Source organism: Echinops telfairi, unplaced genomic scaffold (assembly GCF_000313985.2).
Source record: "Echinops telfairi isolate 266 unplaced genomic scaffold, ASM31398v2 ScPeMD7_7420;HRSCAF=8458, whole genome shotgun sequence".
Classification (NCBI taxonomy): domain Eukaryota; kingdom Metazoa; phylum Chordata; class Mammalia; order Afrosoricida; family Tenrecidae; genus Echinops; species Echinops telfairi.
In genome coordinates this window covers 38,740,644-38,746,876 of record NW_022111320.1, presented here as the reverse complement: position 1 = coordinate 38,746,876, position 6,233 = coordinate 38,740,644, and positions in this window count along the sequence as shown.

Genomic DNA, 6,233 nt, shown 5'->3' with positions numbered 1-6,233 from the left:
GGTTTCCCAAGAAACCTTGGCAGCTGAAAATGTTGATGGATGACAAAATCTCGTGGGTTGTGAAAGAGTTAAATGGCTTGGCTTTCTGCTGTGGGCATGAGTTTTCAAGTAGGTGTGTGAAACCATCAGATTGGTTTTAGAGCTACCTCTGATTGATACCACAGGGAGGCTGACATTGTCTACCTCTTTGCACGTTGAGGCCCATCATGTAGGTAACAAAAAGGTGGCCTCTGTGGTTGGTCGACCTTAATTTTATGTTTTAGTTTAGACTCAAGTGGTTGAAGCTTCCCTGTCCTGTGGCGAAATCCATTGTGCCCACTCTTAAATATGGTAAAACAGCATTATGCACATAACCTTTCAAACTGATACCACCTCTGAAACCTCTTCATGTGCCATGTGTGCTTCCCTTAGGCACGTTTTCATTGGCCGTGGCTAGATGAATAAAGGGCCAATCAGAATGTTTCAGGAAAAAAGACAAGAAGAATTCCGCGTGAACAAATGCTTCCTACTCTGTCTGAGCAGCTTCCTACATTACTGTCTAGTTATTTTTCTCCCAAATGCAAGTCTATAATCAGCACATGATGTGTTTGGCCACAGCAATAAAATTCAGTCTGTTAGGAGTGTTATTGCCTTCTGGTAAAAAAAAAATTTTTTTACACAAACAAAATGAAACAAAGCAAGCTCCTGCATTTGGAAATATCCAGGCTTTGTTGTCAGTTTTATCCTCACCGGGTAATTTTCCCGAGCCCTGGCTCAGCTGAGATTTTCCACCATCCGTTATCCACTTTTATGAGCATCAGAATTGCTTTATTGTTGCGGCGCTTGGCAAAATACTTCTCTTTTACAAGTAATCTAGATCCGTCAAGCTGTCTGGTTCTAGTGCATCAGTCACTGCTTGGTAGTTTATTCGGTGACAGCGAATGCCAATAAAATAATGCTGTGAAATATTCCAGTGTGAGGAAGCTAATTCAGAGCAGGTTAATAAACCTACCGTGATTCATCTCGCCATGTAGTATGCTTGTTATGCTGGGCGTCTTTGAGGTGGATGTGCAAAATCACATAGAGGTTAGCTGAATTGTAAGCTGTGTGTAGGGGTTTTACTTCATTGATAGATTTACTTTCTTTAAATCTATGTTTTAAATCAAGTGTCTAGATTTATCCCCAAGATGATGGAATATATCCAGATGTAAATTTTGAATAGGCGCATGAACTCAGGTAATCAAACAAAAGGAAAAGGCAAAAATGACAGCCCGGGCCGCCCCTGTCTGATGGCCTTCCTCTGAATCCATGCGCAGCAGAAGCGGTACCCAGATCCTTGTTGTGAGTATTTAAGGAGGTTTTTTGAGAACTCTGCTCATATTTTAATGACCTCAGTTCAAGCCATGGGCAATAAATGTCTCAGAAAGAGGCTGTTCATTGAAAAGACCAGTGATTTCAAAGGGACTATATTACTGTCAGGCCCAGCTTGCTTTCTCTCCATTTTAATTTAGCCTTCTGTTTTAATTTGCAAACAACTATGCAGATTGGAGCTTTCAAAGGCAGCAGGAGGAGTGGTGACTAGAATGCCTTTGAAGCAGCAAGGACCAGAGTTAGAAAGCCAGGATGGAGGCCTAGTCTGAGCTCTGTTGCTGTGTTCTGTATCTGTATGTTAAATATCCTACAGGGTCCTTTTGAAAAATTGCTAAAATAAATAGATATAATAGAATTGGCAAAGATGGCTTATCCATCTTAATATATTTAGTTTTCACAGCCGGAGTTACAGATATGCTGAAATCACTTTTATTGTTTTCATCAATTATTTTGGCACCTGCAGACACTATTAACGATAGGGTGGTTCCCTCTTAAGAGCCTCAAATAATGCATAAGCTACCAAAATTAACCAAAGGGGCAGATGTGAGGACTAGAGACTTGGAGAGTTGTGAGCAGATCAGTTTCTGCTCTGATGTTTGCTACTGCACAAAGGTGTCGACATTGAGAATGCATCTTGCAGTGATGAGATGCTCATTTACATCTTGGCAGGGACTGCAGTAGAGTCCCAAACGTAACCTCTTAAAATCGTGGACCTGATAGCTGTATACTCATAGTCATCGTCAATGTGTGCCTGGACATCAGGCACACAACTGCATCCAAAGGAGTGTGCCATTTGCAACCCATCTACAACTCATACTTTAGGTGCAAACCTGGAAGGGCAGAACTTCCTCTAATGCTGGCCTTTCCTTTTGAGTGCAGAAAGTCTCTTCTTGGAAAGACTGATCTCATTTCTTGAAAGGTTATACTATTTACTCCCAGGATAGATTTATTATCCTTTCCTGCCCCCAACAAGGTACTGAACCCAATACAAATTTGGCTATTTATTCTTGAGCTGACCTTCTGAGGACAAAGTAAGTAGGAAGGATCAGCCTTGACAGATGCAAACAGTTTAACTCCTTTCTCCTGCCACAGGAGATGGGTGCCTACTCCATTTGTATTGTGTAACCAGATACTGCTACAAAATTGTTCTTGAATGAGTTTGTTGATTAAAGCACTTTTTGATATAGATAAGAAAGCAACTGGCACTCACTTTTAGTAAAAGAAAATTCAAGTACTCCCTCATAAGCCATTGGAATGCAAAATAGAACTGCTTTCTTTTACAGGCTAATATGTCATGTATGTGTGTGTGTATGTATGTGTTAGTTAACCTATGGTTATGATTTCCAAGTTCACTCCCTGGAAATTCTATATCTGCTTTAAGAGCTGACTCCTAAATCACTGTTTGTTTGTTTGTTTTGTCTATTGAATGATTCCTCATAGTATGCCCCTCCCCCCAATGTTTGATATTTTAAATACATGCATACACATTGAACCGTCATGTTGTCTGTGACTGGATACTATCTAGTCACATAAAAAGAAATCCAGTCAATTCAACTATTATTCAAATTTATGTACCAACCATTAAGCTAGTGATGAAGGCCTTTCATAATATAATTAATGTCTTCCCTCTGAAATTCATCAAACATGCACCCAAGATGCAATGATAATTATTGCCAGTTGTAATACAAAAGGTAGAAACAAACAGGAAGAAATAGTAGTTGGGAAATATGGCTTGGTGACAAAAAAACCCAACAAAACAAAGACAACTGTAGATTGCACGATAGAATTTTGCAAGAACAATGACTTATCCATAGCAAATATCTTTTTCCAATAACACAAATGGATGACTATATAGGTGGACTTCTCTGGACAGAATACATAGAAATCAAATTGACTACATCTGTGAGAAATGAGGATGGAGAAGCTCAATATCAGTAGCTAAACTCATGCCAGGAATTGACTGTGGACAGGCCATGAATTGTCCACCAGTAAGCTCAGGTTGAAGTTAAAGTAAATTAAAACAAGTCCCTGAGAGCTGAATTAAGACCTTGAGTCTATCCCACCTGAATTAGGAGGTATCTCTAGAACAGATCTGATGCACTGAATATTAATGAGGAAGCCCTGATAAGTTGGTGGATGATATCAAGAACATCCTCGATGAAGAAAGAAAATGGTCATTTACAAAACAAGAAAGAAAGAAGAAATAAAGGAAGATATCAGAAGAGATTCAGAACCTTGCTCTTATAGAAAAGGTACTGCAAACCGGAGACATGATGAAGTAAAAATACTGAACAGAAAATTTCAAAAGGCAGCCTAAGAAGACCAAGAAAAATATTATAATGAAATGTTCAAAGGTCTTGATTTAGAAAACCAGAAAGTAATAACACCCTCAACATAGATTAAATTGAAAGTGCTAAAGAAAAAACTTCAAGCTTCATTTTTTAATATTGAAAGACTCTATGGGCAAAATATTGTACAATGTAGGCTCATAAAAAGAGAACTGAAAGAATACAGAGTCACTGTACCATAAAGAATTAGTCAACATTCAACCACTTTAAGAGGTAGCATCTGAGCAAGAACTAATGGTACTAATGGAAGAAGTCCAAGCTATACAGAAGGCATTAACCAAAATCAAGGCTCCAGAATTGATTAAGTGCCAATGATAATGTTTTAACAAGCTGGTAAAGCACTGGATGCACTCAATTATCTATGCCAGGAAATTTGGAAAATAGCTACTTGACCTACTGAGTGGAAGCTATCCATATTGTACCCATTCCTAAGAAGGAGGACCCAATAGGGTGCACACATTGTAGAATAATATCATCAGTACCCGGAGCTCTCGTGCCACAGTAGTTATGTGTTTGGTTGCTATCTGCACGGTCAGCAGATCAAACTCCAGCCAGTTCCAAAGGAGAAAGACAGGATTTTCTACTCAGTTTCTAAATAGTTACAGCATTGGAAACTCTGAGAGGCAGGGCTACCCTGTCCTCTTGTGTTGTTGGATCAGAATTGACTCCATAGCAGTGAGTTTAGTTTGAATTTATCATTAGCATCTCACGCGAGTACAATTTTGCTGAAGATCATCGCAACGGTTGCAGCAGCACATTGGCAGGGAGTTGACAGAGGTTCAGGTTGGATTCAGAAGAGGATGTGAAACAGAGGACATCATCGCTGTGAACTTGTCATTTATTGATTCTGAAAAGGTATTCGATTTGTGGGCCATGACAAACGATGCATAACCTTGAGAAGATGGGGATTCTAGACCATTTCATTGTCGATTCTAGACCATTTCATTGTTGATTCTAGACCATTTCATTGTGCTCTTGTGGAAATTTAGAGTGACCAAGAGGCAGTGAGTGAATAGAACAATGGACTACTATATGGTTTAAAATCAAGAATGGGTGTATCCGAGTTATGTCCTCTCACCATACTTATTTAATCGGTATGCTAAGCAAATAAATCATCAGAAAAACTGATTTATATGAAGAAGAATGCAGCATCAAGGCTGAAGGAAGGCTTATTAACAATGTTCGATACAGAGATGACACAATCTTGCTTGCTGAATGTGGGGAAGACTTGAAGGACGAGCTGATGATCAAGCCCACAGCCTCTGTACGATTTCAACTCACTATAAAGAAAATAAATATCTTCACAACTAGAGCAGGAGGTAACATCATGAAAAAAAGGAGAAAGTCAATTGACAAAAAAAGAAAAAACTCTCTCTTGGAAGTACAGCAAGAATGTTCCTTAGAACCGGTATGGCTAGACTTCATCTCGTGTACTTTGGACATGTTAAGAGGAGAGACCAGACCCTGGAAAAGGACATCATGCTCTAAAGTTGGTCAGAGAAAAGGGGAAGAACTTACTTTGATGAGATGGATTAGCACCTTGATTGCTACAATGGGCTCCAACTTAGGAACCAACTGTGAGGGTGGCGTACTGGGCGGGTGCTTCCTTCTGTTGGACATGGGATCCCCATAAGTTGGAAGTGACTCAGGAGTATCTAACACCAACACCATACACATTGAAGGGAAAATATTTAATCTTTTCATGAATATTGAATAATAATGGATATGCACGTATAGATGAAGCATAATATATAAACTGTCTTCCCAGTTTTAGAAATGTACTGTCTAAGAGGAATTCTTTATTTTTAATTCATTATACTGGGTTTGCATTCTGAGCCTGGTTACATTCTGGCCATAATTGCCGTGATGAGGATAATGTTAAATTCTGTATAATTTACTTCTTCTTTGATGCTAATCATGCAATCACCTGTTTTTCTTCCAAATATTTCTGAAATGTCCCCTTTATTTTCATCCTTAATTACACTAGTTAGGGTCAAGTCTTCAACATCTCTTATAAGTATAAGCAAAGTGCTCTACCAATGGGAGATCTTCTCTTCAGTTTTCCTCGTTGCAGATACATTGTCCACGCTGCAGGGAGTGATCTATTTGAACTGCTGATCTCACCGTGTTCCTTTCTTGGTCAATAGGCCCTCTGGATCCTTGGGAAATCCCAAGTTCTCAGCATGACTAGCCCACTTGATAGCCTAGCCTCTTCTTTCACTCTGCTCTCTTAATTGTACTCAGCTCCTTGCTTTTTAAAGTTTTATTTCAGACTCTATGTCCATTCTGATTCCCATTTGGTGGGAATTTATTTCTTCCCTAAAATTTTCCTATTCGTTTTTTGCTTGATTAACTGCTACTCACTGATCAACACACATTTATCCAATATTCTGATCTATGTCTATGACTGCATTTTACTACTGTTCCATCACTCTTTGTGTATGTCTCTCTTCCAACAGAAGATGAGGGAGTTGAAACACAGATTCTCCTTCACACTTGAATCTTCAAGGATTATCACCTGGTTGCATTTCAATG